The sequence below is a fragment of the Bos indicus x Bos taurus genome, chromosome X, assembly GCF_003369695.1.
Source record: "Bos indicus x Bos taurus breed Angus x Brahman F1 hybrid chromosome X, Bos_hybrid_MaternalHap_v2.0, whole genome shotgun sequence".
Classification (NCBI taxonomy): domain Eukaryota; kingdom Metazoa; phylum Chordata; class Mammalia; order Artiodactyla; family Bovidae; genus Bos; species Bos indicus x Bos taurus.
This window is the reverse complement of record NC_040105.1, coordinates 14216125-14228276: the sequence shown is the minus strand read 5'-3', so window position 1 is coordinate 14228276 and position 12152 is coordinate 14216125. Positions and strand designations below refer to the sequence as shown.

Sequence of the window (12152 nt, the reverse complement as noted above, 5' to 3'; positions counted from 1 at the left end):
CAGCTGTATGATTAAAAACCCATGTAATCCCAATAAATACATATTCTAGTAGGAACATTATTTCTGTTTAATGACAAAGGTGGCTGTGCTATGTGACAATAGGATAAACTCAATATGAAAATCACTTGGTCATGCAGCTGTGGAATTATGAGATTCTTGAATTTTAAAAACTATGGATGCATTATTTCACATATAAAATGAGACTTCATTAATCTTCTCACACTGCAATATTTTAAATCTGCTTAAAACAAATTGGCAGAAGATGAGAAAACCCTTAAATTCCCATGCTCAGCCTCCACTTCTAGCACTCTGTTTGAACTCTGGTCCCTCCAGTTTCTTCCAGATGGTCTCAGGAGTCTCATGAAGGCTCCAGGAATGAGGTCCCTTGGCCGCCCTGAGGCACCAGTGTTTTTCCCCTTCTCCTGCTCCAGACCCGTGTGGAAAGGGCACTGTTAATGCCCCAGATAGCAGTCGGTTCACTCCCTTTGGTGGTTTTCAAAGATGAGGCCAGGGCCAATATTTGTCCTGAGGCTGCCCAAGCCCCATGCTGAGGACACAGATGTCTGCGTGGAGGGCACCGTCTTCCTTCGCTGCAGGAGCCGTGGGCAGTGAGTAGGTCCTGTTGCCTATGAATGGAACTGCCACGTTTGACACTTGGTGACTCAGCTCCTGTGGGTTTTGCTTCCTGGTTCTGGGACTGCATCGTCAAGCCAGATGATCTGGATGACCAACCTTCTTCTTTGACCTTGTCTGTGTCCTGCTGCCCAAATTGTTCTTAAGATTCTTTTCCCTTACACTGAGTTTCTTTAAATGGCACATTTCTCTACATGCATCAGGATCTCATATTCTACCTCCCAAGCCTCTAAGTATACCTGATTTCTCTGCTGAACAAAATTTAGATTCAAGCAGAGTTCCCTGCTATACTTAAGGAGAATAGTCTAAATTACATTTTTCCTTTTTTTCATCATCTTTAGTATAGTTCTGAGTTACCCAGTGAGTAGTGGCTGTTTCAGTTTTACTTTAATAATCAGCTCCCAGAATAAAGGCAGGCACACTATAGGTATTCAAGGAGTATTTGTCGAGTGAATGAGAGTTTTTATTTGTGAGGAAATCTTCCTTTTTGAGAACAAGACTGAGGTTTTTTTTTTTTTTTTTATGGTACTCTGCTGCTGTTGCTAAGTTGCTTCAGTCATGTCCGACTCTCTGAGACCCCATAGGTGGCAGCCCACCAGGCTCCGCCATCCCTGGGATTCTCCAGGCAAGAACACTGGAGTGGGTTGCCATTTCCTCCTCCAATGCATGAAAGTGAAAAGTGAAAGTGAAGTCCTCAGTCGTGTCCGACTCTTAGCTACCCCGTGGACTGCAGCCCACCAGGCTCCTCTGTCCATGGGATTTTCCAGGCAAGAGTACTGGAGTGGGTTGCCATTGCCTTCTCTGTCTGGTACTCTAATCAAGGTCAAATTTCAAACTTTGTTCAGAGCATCTGTTTCCTATTGACATTGGTGTGAGATGTCTGACACATGCCAATGTAGCAGAATAGATAAGAGTCAGACAAACCTGAGTCAGGATAGTGCAAGTTAGTTAACCTTTCTGATCCTCTTTCCTCACCATGTGAAAGGCATAACATCTAAGCATAGGCTTGTGAGAAGATTAAATGAGGCAACGGGTCTTTAGCATTATTCCTGTCACATAATATTTGCCCAAAAGATGGTAGTTATTAAAACTACTATTGATATTTTTAGAGAAACCAAGGGATCCCAAGTATTTGACTGTCATTTGAATTTGTCACTCTTTTTAAATTCTTTATTGAAGTATAGTTGATTTACAATATTGTGCCAACCTCTGTTGTACAGCGAAGTGACTCCATTATACACACACACACATTATTTTTTAAAATATTCTTTTACATTATGGTTTATCACAGGATATTGATGTAGTTCCCTGGGCTATACAGTAGGACTTTACTGTTTATCCATTCTATATATACTAGTTTGCACCTGCTAATCTCAAACTCCCAATCCATCCCTCTCCCACCCCCCACCCCCTTTTCAACTACCAGTCTATTCTCTATGTCCCATTTTGTTTCTGTTTCATAGACGGGGTTCATTTGTGTCGTAGTTCAGATTCCACATGTAAGTGGTATGATATTTGTCTTTCTCTGAGTTCACTGAGTCTGATAATCTTCAGGTCCATCCATGTTGCTGTAATGGCATTATTTCATTCTTTTTTATGGCTGAGTAATATGAGTTTGGGTGAACTTCGGGAGTTGGTGATGGACAGGGAGGCCTGGCATGCTGCAATTCATGGGGTCACAAAGAGTCGGACATGACTGAGTGACTGAACTGAATAGTCCATAATGGACTTCCCTGGTGGCTCAGTGGTAAAGAATCTGCCTGCCAATGCAGGAGATGCAGGTTTGATCCCTGCTCCGTGAAAATCTGCTGGAGAAGGAAATGGCAACCCACTCCAGTATTCTTGCCAGGGAAACCCCATGGACAGAGGAGCCTGGCAGGCTCCATGTGGTTACAAAAAGTCGAACACTACTTAGCAACTAAACAACAATATTCCATTATACATATATGTAAAATATACATATGTGTGTGTATGTATATATAATCTTTATCCATTCATCTGTTGATGGGACATTCAGGTTGAGTCCATGTCTAGGCTATCGTAAATAGTGCTTCTGTGAAAATAGGGGTACATGTATCTTTTTGAATTAGAATTTTGTCTGGATATATTCCCAGAAGTGGGATTGCTGTATCATAAGGTAATTCTATTTTTTAGTTTTCTGAGGAACCTCCATACTGTTTTCCACAGTGGCTACACCATCTTACATTCCCACCAACAGTGTAAGAGGGTTCCCTTTTCTCCACACCCACTCCAGCATTTGTTATTTGTAGACTTTTTAATTATAGCCATTCTAACTGGTGTAAGATGGTATCTCATTGTACTTTTGATTTGCATTTCTCTGATAATTATCAATGATGAGCATCTTTTCATGTGCCTATTGGCCATCTGTATTTCTTCTATGGAGAAATGTCTGTTTAGGTCTTCTACTCATTTTTTGATTGGGTTTTTTGTTGTTATTGAGTTGCATGAAAATGAAAGTTTGTGCAGTCATCTCCAACTCTCTGTGAGCCTATGGACTATTCACCCCATGGAATTCTCCAGGTCAGAATACTGGAGTGGGTGGCTGTTGCCTTCTCCAGGGGATCTTCTCAACCAAGGGACCTAAGAAAATGCTGGTATGATTTATGTCCAAGAATGTTTTGTCTATGATCTCTTCTAGGAGTTATATGGTGTCTTGTCTCATTTTAAGTCTTTAAGCCATTTGGAGTTTATTTTTGTGCATGGTGAGAGGGTATGCTCTAGCCTCACTGATTTACATGCTTTCACTGATTTTTACATGTCCAACTTTCCCACACCACTTGCTGAAGAGACTGTCTCTTTTCCATTGTATATTCTTGCTTCCTTTGTCAAAGATCGACCATAGGTGTGTGGGTTTATTTCTGGGTGAGTTTGTCACTCTCGTCTCTGAGTTTAGAGCTTGAAAAGCCATGACCCTTCATATCTTAAGCAAAGGCAGTAAAAATGCTCCCAAATTCCTTGTGCTTTATATATATGGATGGGAGTAATATTGCCACAAAATAGTTTGTAGCTGTATGTATAGGAGGTTTTTTAAATCATCAATATTTCTGCATATGTTATTATTAGCTGTCTGTGTTCCTGGGGTCAAAGGCTATTTGATTTTTTTTAAAGGCTTTCCTGATTCCTATGCAGGCATGCCTTGTTTTATTGCATGTTGCTTTGCTGTACTGCACAGATTTTGCTTTTTATAAATTGAAGTTTTGTGGGAACTCTGAGTTGAACAGGTCTATCAGGTCGTTTTTCCAACAAGATTTGCTCACTTGTGGCTCTGTGTTACATTTTGGTAATACAGGCAATATTTCAAACTTTTAAATTATTATTTTATTTGTTATGGTGATCTGTGGTCAGTGATCTTTGATGTTACTACTTTAACTCACTGGAGGCTCAGATAGTTGTTAGCATTTTTTAACAATAGAGGATTTAAAAATTTTGAAGTATAGTTGATTTACAATGTTGTGTTAGTTTCAGGCATAAAGCACAGTGATTCAGTTCAGTCAATCAGTTCAGTTCAGTCACTCAGTCGTGTCCAACTCTTTGCGACCCCATGAATCGCAGCACGCCAGGCCTCCCTGTCCATCACCAACTCCCGGAGTCCACCCAAACTCATGTCCATTGAGTCAGTGATGCTATCCAGCAATCTTATCCTCTGTCCCCTTCTCCTCCTGCCCCCAATCCCTCCCAGCATCAGGGTCTTTTCCAATGAGTCAACTCTTCGCATGAGATGGCCAAAGTACTGGAGTTTCAGCTTCAGCATCAGTCCTTCCAATGAACACCCAGGATTGATCTCCTTTAGGATCTCCTTGCAGTCCAGGGGACTCTCAAGAGTCTTCTCCAACACCACAGTTCAAAAGCATCAATTCTTCTGTGCTCAGCTTTCTTCACAGTCCAACTCTCACATCCATACATGACCACTGGAAAAACCATAGCCTTGACTGGATGGACCTTTGTTGGCAAAGTAACGTCTCTGCTTTTTAATATGCTATCTAGGTTGGTCATAACTTGCCTTCCAAGGAGTAAGCATCTTTTAATTTCATGGCTGCAGTCACCATCTGCAGTGATTTTAGAGCCCCCCAAAATAAAGTCTGACACTGTTTCCACTCTTTTCCCCATCTACTTCCCATGAAGTGATGGGACCAGATGCCATGATCTTAGTTTTCTGAATGTTGAGCTTTAAACCAACTTTTTCACTCTCCTCTTTCACTTTTATCAAGAGGCTTTTTAGTTCTTCTTCACTTTCTGCCATAAGGGTGGTGTCATCTGCATATCTGAGGTTATTGATATTTCTCCCGGCAATCTTGATTCCAGCTTGTGCTTCTTCCAGCCTAGCATTTCTCATGATGTACTCTGCATAGAAGTTAAATAAGCAGGGTGACAATATACAGCCTTGGTGTACTCCTTTTCCTATTTGGAACCAGTTATACACATATATATTCTTTTTCCATTTTTTTCCTTTATAGATTATTACAAAATATTAAGTAGAGTTCCCTATGCTATACAGTAGGTCCTTGTTGGTTATCTATTTTATTTATAGCAGTGTGTACATGTTAATCCCAAACTACTGGTTTAGCCCCCTCCTTTCCGTTTTTGTAACCATAAGTTTGTTTTCTATGCCTGTGAATCTGTTTCTATTTTGTAACTAAGTTCATTTGTATCATTTTTTAGATTCCACATATAGTTATATCACATGATATTTGTCTTTCTTTGTCTAACTTCATGTAGTATGATCATCTTTAGGTCCATCCCTGGCAATAGAATATTTTTAAATTAAGGTATGTACATTGTTTTTAGACACAATGCTATTGCACACTTACTAGAGTACAGTATACTCTATGCACTGGGAAAGCAAAAAACTTTGTGTGACTCACTTTTTTGCAGTGTTAATTTTATTGTGGTGATATGGAACTGAATCTGCAATCTCTGAGGTCTGCCTGTACTAAGTGTATGAATACAATGCCAGGAACTTAATACATGCCTGGGCGGTGATTGCAGCAAAGAACTCCATTTCTGAAACCTTGATTGTAGATGAAGAACAAAATCAAAGTCACTGCAAAATTACTGTCTAGGTGAAAACTGCTTAGTGATAAAGTTATTTTTTAGAAGTTAGTTAACACTAATATTTAAGTGTCTGAAAACTACATTATTTTAGTTTGTCATATGGTGAATGGCACCCCACTCCAGTACTCTCGCCTGGAAAGTCCCATGGATGGAGGAGCCTAGTGGGCTGCAGTCCATGGGGTTGCTAAGAGTCGGACATGACTGAGCGACTTCACTTTCACTTTTCACTTTCATGCATTGGAGAAGGAAATGGCAAGCCACTCCAGTGTTCTTGCCTGGAGAGTCCCAGGGACGGGGGAGCCTGGTGGGCTGCCGTACCCTGGGGTCGCACAGAGTCGGACACAACTGAAGCGACTTAGCAGTAGCAGCAGCAGATGGTGATTAAAAATAACCAGAAAACCTGAAGTTATAGTTGGACCAGATTAATGAGATGGTTTAGTACAAGGGAGTACAAGCTTATGAGGGTGGGTCAGAGCCTAGGGATGCAGAGAAGGCAATGGCAACCCACTGCAGTACTCTTGCCTGGAGAATCCCAGGGATGGGGGAGCCTGGTGGGCTGCTGTCTATGGGGTCACACAGAGTCGGACACGACTGAAGCAACTTAGCAGCAGCAGCAGAGCCTAGGGATGAAAGAGGCCCTGGGCATTTGTCTACTGCCATCCAGCACTGCCGACTGGGGTGGCATCTTCCCAGCTGAGGACTGAGCCTTCTCTGGCTAAAAAGTGAAAAGTGAAAGTCAAGTTGCTCAGTCGTGTCCGACTCTTTTTGACCCCATAGACTGTAGCCTATCAGGCTCCTCCGTCCATGGGATTTTCCAGGCAAGAGTGCTGGAGTGGATTGCCATTTCCTTCTCCAGGGGACCTTCCCGACCCAGGAATCGAACCTGGGTCTCCTGCATTGCAGGCAGATGCTTTACCGTCTGAGCCACCAGGGAAGCAAGGACACGTCAAAATGGGTGCTGGTTCATGGGAGTTGTGGTATGCCAGCTGGAAGGCCAGTAGGCACCAAGTGTCCAGGCAGTGCCCACGTGGGACTCCCCAGACCTGGGTGGTCCTGTCAGTGTGGGAGGGAGAATTCCAGGAGGTTGGGGCAGGAGCTCTTTGCAGTTGCCATGGGAGCATTTCTGAATTTAATAACCCAATTTTGAGATCTTCCTGATAAATCTGGTTGTTTGGTGGAATTCCTTATCATTGCTAGGAGATATCACTTATAACAATGAGCAAGCAAATTGACAGATAATGCATAGAGTTCATCACAAGGGTAGAGCTAAACAAAATTTACATCAAGTGGCAACTTATCCCAGTGGTTCTCATAGTCCTTATGTCCTTGGATTAGTATACACTGGTTTCTTTGGCTTTTTTCTTTGACAGTTTGACATACATCCTCATTCCCAAGTTGCTTTGCTCCTACTGAAGATGAAAATTCATTCCCAGAAAGCAAAATTGCCCATTAAGCAAGATAAATTGTAGTTGCCAGCATAAGTGTATCTCATTTAGTGTTAGCCTTCAAGGTAGGTGTTCGTGAAAAATTGTCTACAAAATTAATTTATGGAAAGAGATAAATTTCTTTCAGCTGATGATGTTTGGAGGGAACACTTTGGAAAATGAGATCAGGACTCTGTGAGTACTCGGTAAAAAAGATTTTGCTCCAAACAAAATATGCCGCTGTAAAAGAGTTCCTAGTTTCAGACAGGCAAGGTCACATTGTGCTGCTTCTCCTCCACTGTGAGATGAACTAACTGATGTGGGATAATGGATGTGACTTTCAGCTCTCCCAAGTCATTTCTTTTTTGGACGTGGAATTGTCTGTCCCCTGAGGTTTCTACCTGCTGAGCAGTTATTTACGTTTTCAATACATCACAGCTCCAAGATTCCTGCCAAAATGTGGGAGGCCCAGAAGAGCCCTGGACTGAGAGCCACAACCCTTGGTCTCTAGGCCTGGCTCTGCCACCAAATAACTGTCGGTGCTTGAGGTCTTTGTGTTTGAACAAGAGTCAAAGTGACCTTGTCCACCTAGTTCATGTGCTCTCTTAACCTGCCTGGGCTTTCTGGTTTATTTAGCACAAGATTCCCAAGTTAAAAGTCTGCAAAATATTTGACGTACAAAATCACTGCATGCCAGATGTATTCTTCTCTACTGTGAGGGAGGTGAACATCCAAGGTAACAGCCAAGCTGGTGTTCTGGTGTCCCAGAGGACTGGATGTGAACCCCACATACAGGAGCTAAAGTTTAACATCCACAATGTGGAAAAATACCTAGGGCCACCAGAGGCTAGTCTATTTACATAAAGAGAGGTGTCCTTGGGTCTCTGTTGAGGTGGGGCGGGGGGGTTAATTGGAATCCCAGACTAAAGCTGCTCCCCCAGGAAAGGCTGCCCTGTGTGGAAGGGTAACTAGAACACTCTACCCATAGATCTAAGAGAGAAGCAATCCTGTCCCAGTTGTGGTTTGGAGTGAGGAAAAATAAATATTTTGTGAGAAACTGAACCTGCATTATATAAGGTGTGGATACCAAATTTATAGTCCACAAATGTGGAGATCCCTGGTGGAAGAATTAATATAAGCCCAACTGTAGCCAATGGCATAAGGCAAGTAAAAGAAATGATGTTCAACTTTTATAAAGGAAGAAACAAAACTCATTACTTCTAGGTTCTATGGTTGTGTATCTACAAAATCCATCAGATCAGATCAGATCAGTCGCTCAGTCGTGTCCGACTCTTTGCGACCCCATGAATCGCAGCACGCCAGGCCTCCCTGTCCATCACCAACTCCCGGAATTCACTAAAATCCATAAGAATCCTCAAATTATTAGGAATAATTAGTAGATTTTCTGAGGTCCTGCATATTTATATAAAGAACAAAAACAAATTAAGCTAAAATCTTTGCCTCATGCCTCAAACCCACTGTCCACCCTATCATGCACCAAGGCGACCTGGTCCCATGCTCCACAGAGGAAAGAGAGGCTCTGAGCTGTGAGCTTCCGCAACTGCCTCACCGTGTGACCTCAGACTTACTTCAGTCAGCCTTCACACTTGTCTCCTTTCTTCTATTCATGGGGGCATCCTTTTCTCTTCTCCTTTTACGTAAAAACCCTTTTCTCTATGCTTTTGAGTCTCTTCCCTTGCATCTCCACTAGAAGAAAGCTATGGCTTCCTCTGATATTTCTTTGTCTTATGTGTTCAACCTGGCTCTTTTCCTATAGCTTTTAAAGATGTTGAAGTTGCTGTTATCTTAAAAAGACTATAACAAGCCCTGGCAGAGCCCTCCAAATCACCTCTAGCTCTCACATTTTCAAAAGAACAGACTAAACTTTCTGTGTTCATTTTCGACTTCTCCAAGATTCTTAAGCCTATTTGAAACAGATTTCCTTTCCTATTACTCCTTGGGAATGGCTTTTATCAAAGTGACCGAATGACCTTCTTAACTGCTCAATCCATTGGACTCTTTCAAGTCTTCTGGCACCACCACTGAATTGTTCATTTAGCTCAAGACCTCTACCTACACCTTGACTATGAACTTCCAGGTCCTTGTGTAAAGTCTGGCTGGTTCCTTAACTCTGTCCTTTATATTCAGCCTTGCCTCAGTTCCTGACAAGTGTTGTCTACATTCTGCATGATGTGGCAACAAGGGCTTAGGAATTTGGATATTTTCCTAGGTGTGAATGTGGAGTCAGGGCAGCAAAGGGCTGAGATGGAACACATGAGCTAGAACAAAGATTATGGTGCTGTCACTGAGGCAGCTTCTAGGGGCAAAGGGAGTTTCCTCTAGCCCTTATTACTCACTGATGAACGTGTGCATCCCAGGAGGTAGGAAATAATTGTAACTCATGGGTCACTAGACTTTTCAGCTATAACTGCCTCAGACTAATAATTGATGACTGATTTGGAAGTGGAACATTTTACAACCCAGGGGGAAGGGAAGGGAGGTGGGCTTAAATGATTCAGATCAGATTTCCTGCCAGTCAGGAGGAACTAGGGCTCAGAGTCCAATTTAGTTTGACCTCAAGACAACAAAAAAATGTGGCCTTTCTTGCACAGTTATGTTTATTAGCAGAGATCCACAACTGTCTCCTATTAAAAAAATGTCCAATAAATTGTAGCTTTTAGTATGGGGACTGTCCATAATGATCCACCTCCCTGAATCTGGCATTGTGTGCTGAGGGACTCAGCTGTTGAAGCAGAAATGGTCGAATGCACAGGATTTCCAGGATGAATGTGACCACTACTGACTGTAGAGCAAGCAGAGAGATAAGGATCTTTGTGGCAAGAAGGCATGCTTGTAGGGTTATTTGACCTAAGAAGGGCATGGCGAGACTTGTGATTTTGCAATGGGCAGAGGCTAAGAAAGACAGACGTGGCTATTAGAAGCACTGAAGGAAATGTATTCTAAGCAACATTTCTGCCCGAATGCATTAATAAACACAAGAATAAAAATTGAAATTTCAGCTCATTATCGTTCTGGTTTTGGCTGCATGGTTTTCCCTGAGGCTTTTAATTCTTTCCCTAGAGTCTTCTATGTAAACTTTGGATCTTTGATGTATTTTCAAATATTGGCTTAAAGCATCATAGGTTATTATTTAAGTGGGTTAATTGGCTATCTAGATGTATTCTATTTAATATACAAATGTGTATTTTCACTCAAGTAAAACAGACTTCTGTAGGAAGCTGTTCATGATATAAGGTGTCATAAGAAAGTCATGCATATTTATATTCTCTCTGAGTTCTGGCTTCTTGATTATGTTATTGTTAAATCATTTACTTATGCCACTACCTCATTAATAGTGGGACAGTGTCCTGAAGCATTCCTTTTCTTATTTTCCTTATCTGCTTTACAAATTCCCTTTCACTGGACCCCTTGAGCTTTTATTATATTGAACAACCTTCCCTTATTTTCAGGCAATGGCAGGACTGAAAGCGTGGAAGGTGCCTTAAAACCTTGCTGCTCAAAGTATGGATCCTTTTGCTCTATCTCTGTTAATAACTTTGAATCTCCATTTCTAGTCTGAATCAGCTGTGCCCTCGATGTGCCAGGTATGATTCTGCAATTGCTTTTTGGATATCTTTGTGCAGATGTTAGCTAGTATATCAGAGCTGGTGTGTTGAAAACCAGAACACACAGAGACATGGCAACAGAGTCAACTCACCATTGCCCCTTTTATGTGCTTCCCTCTTCTGAAGACCATTTTTTATGAACAACATTGCTGTCTTCTTGGTCCCCTCAAGTGGACATGGAAAGCACATTATAATATCTTTCTCTCTGAGTAGTACTTCCCCCGCCCCTCATCCCAATCTGATCAGCCCATAAATCATGTCAGTTAAATTTCTCTCAGGCCCTGGGCATAGATCCCTTCTTCTCTACTCATCATTACTGTTTGTGATTCACATTTTTATCATCTTTGGCCTTGCCTAATACCATCTCTCCTAACATAGCTCTTTGCCTTTCCCACTCTCTCTTCTCTCTAGGCCACTTGTAATTATCCATTTCTGCAGAGCAACCCCCCCCCCCCTGCAAACTTGGCTTCAAACTCCCACTTGCTATAGGTCAGAAGCCCAGAAGCAGCTTTGTTGGGTGGTTCTGGATCAGGAGAACTCTTGAGAGGCTGTGATCAAGGTGTTGTCCAGGGTCACAGTCATCTGAGGTTTGGCTAGGGAAAGATCTGCTTCCAAGTTGACTCATAGGGTATTTAGCAGGCCTCAGTTTCTCACTACATGGACCTCTCCCCCAGGCTGCTTAGCACACAGCACATGGAAGCCAGCTTCTCCCAGAGAGCCATTGGAAAGAGTGAGAGTTCTCCTTAGATGGCAGTTGCAGTCTTTTTGTAACCTAACATTGAAAGTGATGTCCATCACTCCTTCCATATTGGTTAGAAGAGAGTCACTAAGTACAGCCCACAGTCCAGGGAAGGGAATTAAATTTTATCTCTTGGCAAGAGGAGTATTGAAGAATCTGTAGATGTATCTTTAAAGCCATCACAAATTGTCCTCTGGCCACTAATTATTTATCTTCCTCCCACATGCAAAATTCATATCAAAGAATTTATGGACATGTACATATCTTTAAAACTACCATACCACCTTCATGTCACAGAAACTGGTATCTCAAGATATGTTTGTTCTGAATATTTTCACTGACTCCACTGTATATATGCAGAAGAGATCAAACTCCTCAGGAGAACAGATGCACATATATGTATGGCTGAGTCCCTTTGCTGCCCACCTGAAACTATTGCAACATTGTTAATCAGCTATACTGCAATACAAAATAAAAAGTAAAAAAAACAAAACTCTCCAGATGCTCCATCATCTGACCCTAATGAATATTTTCATCATTTGGTTATGAATCCTACATGCAATCAAACCAAATGATTCACCATTTCCTAATTATACCCTAAATCTGTCATCTTCTGCACCTTCATGAATGCTGTTTCCCAGGTTGGAAGGTCCTCCC

At 41.9% G+C, this 12152-nt stretch overlaps 1 non-coding gene across 1 annotated transcript; it reads right to left on the bottom strand.

Annotated features, from left to right (window-relative positions):
* Nucleotides 1-6568: 6568 nt before the first annotated feature.
* TRNAC-GCA lies at nt 6569-6640 on the bottom strand. The gene has a single exon. It is a non-coding gene; the product is annotated as a tRNA-Cys (tRNA).
* Between the last annotated feature and the right edge of the window lie 5512 nt (nt 6641-12152).